The sequence below is a fragment of the Condylura cristata genome, unplaced genomic scaffold (assembly GCF_000260355.1).
Source record: "Condylura cristata isolate star-nosed mole 26May11 unplaced genomic scaffold, ConCri1.0 scaffold00110, whole genome shotgun sequence".
Classification (NCBI taxonomy): domain Eukaryota; kingdom Metazoa; phylum Chordata; class Mammalia; order Eulipotyphla; family Talpidae; genus Condylura; species Condylura cristata.
Window position 1 is genome coordinate 1 of NW_004567211.1, and position 1,614 is coordinate 1,614.

A 1,614-nucleotide genomic window follows, 5' to 3' on the forward strand; every position below is an offset into this window, starting at 1 on the left:
TTCCCCGCGTGGCCCCGGGCGCCCCCGCGGATGCTGATGCCCAGCTTCTCCCCGGGCGCCTTCTGGATGCAGAGCTCCCGCAGGCCGGGCGGGGGCGGGTCCCGCCGCACCAGCAGCACGAGCTCCGCGCAGGGCCGGAGCAGGGCGCCCACAGCGTCCTGGTGCGTGGCCTCGCGCACGTCCTGCCCGTTCACCGCCAGGATGCGGTCCCCGACCCGCAGGCCGCTGCGAGCAGCCAAGCCCCGCGGCAGCACCTACGGGCAAGGGAGCGAGCGTTGGCCGGGGCCCAGGTCCCCCCCCCACACCCCGCCGCGGGGGGCTCCCTACCTTGGAGATGAACACGCCGGGTTCCTGGACGCCGAACGGGTGGCTGGAGTGGTCGGAGCCCCCGACGACGCTGAGCCCCAGGGGGCCCCCGGCTCTGGGCAGGCAGATCTCCTGGCACGGAGGAGCACGGGGCAGCGGTCAGCCCACCGAGGCCCCCAGGCCCAGCAGCAGCCCACTGCGGGGAGGGCAGGCTGGGGTGCGGGCGGCCGCTCGGGAGGCGGCACCCATGCCCTGGGCTCTGGCAGCCCGCGGCCCCTGGAGCGGCAGAGGCCAGGTGTGGCTGGGGTCTCACCTCCACGGGGTACGGCCCCTCCAGAGCAGCGGCCAGCAGGCTGGGGGTTAGCCGCAGCGGCCCGGGGTCCTCAGGGGTGGCAGTAGCCACGAAGGTGGTGGCGGCAGATGGGGGTGAGGGCAAGTCTGGGGGGGGGCTAGGGGGCAGGGTCCCCCCAGTCTCCCTCTCGAGGAGCAGGGCGATGGTGGGGGAAGCAGCAGTAAGTAGGGAGACAGCATGGTCGTGCCTGGCCTCGGTCATGTCCACGCCGTTGATCTGGGGCAGGGTGGCCGAAGGAGGGCCGGGGCCAGGGAGAAGGTGAGGGGCACAGTGTGCAGAGTCCGGGGCTGGCGGTGCCCGCTGGCTCACCTGCTGCCGGCTGGCTGGGCTGTAGGCTTCGGGCACCAGCCCCCCGGGGCTCCCGCACGGGGCCTGAGGAACAGCGCCGAGTGAGGGTGGCGGCGCTGGGCCTCCGCCCTGTGACCCGGCCACACCCACTGGCCCCGACAGGCCCGGGGCCTCTGGCCAGCACCGGGGCTGTTCTGGAAAGCCCTGGCCTCAGGCGGACAGCAGGTGGGGGCCTGGGTGCGCAGCCACCTGTCAGGGCAAGGGGCTGCTGCGCGGGTCTCGCAGGTGCACCCAGGAACAGAGTGTGGGCACAGCGGGAGCCGGGGACGGGCGGGCTGCCTCTGCCGTGCCCTGCCACGCCCGCCGCCACGCTTCCCAGCAGACCGCCCTCCTGGTGGGAGGACACTGGGGGCCTCCTGGGGCCTCCAGAGCCGCAGGCTCCGCCCTCTCTGCCCCCAACGCCCCGGCGGCTCCGGCACAGCCTGCTGAGGGAGCCCGGGGCAGGGCTGAGGGGCCCAGAGGGCGCCAGCAGCCCAGGGCCCGGCTGGGGCAGCGGAGGCCAGAGCTCGGATCTGGGCAGACACTCACCAGGGCCTCTTGTCCCCACTGCGGGGTCTGCGGGGCTGGGCCAAGGAGCTCCTTCTCCTGCGGGTGGAGGGGTGTGTCAG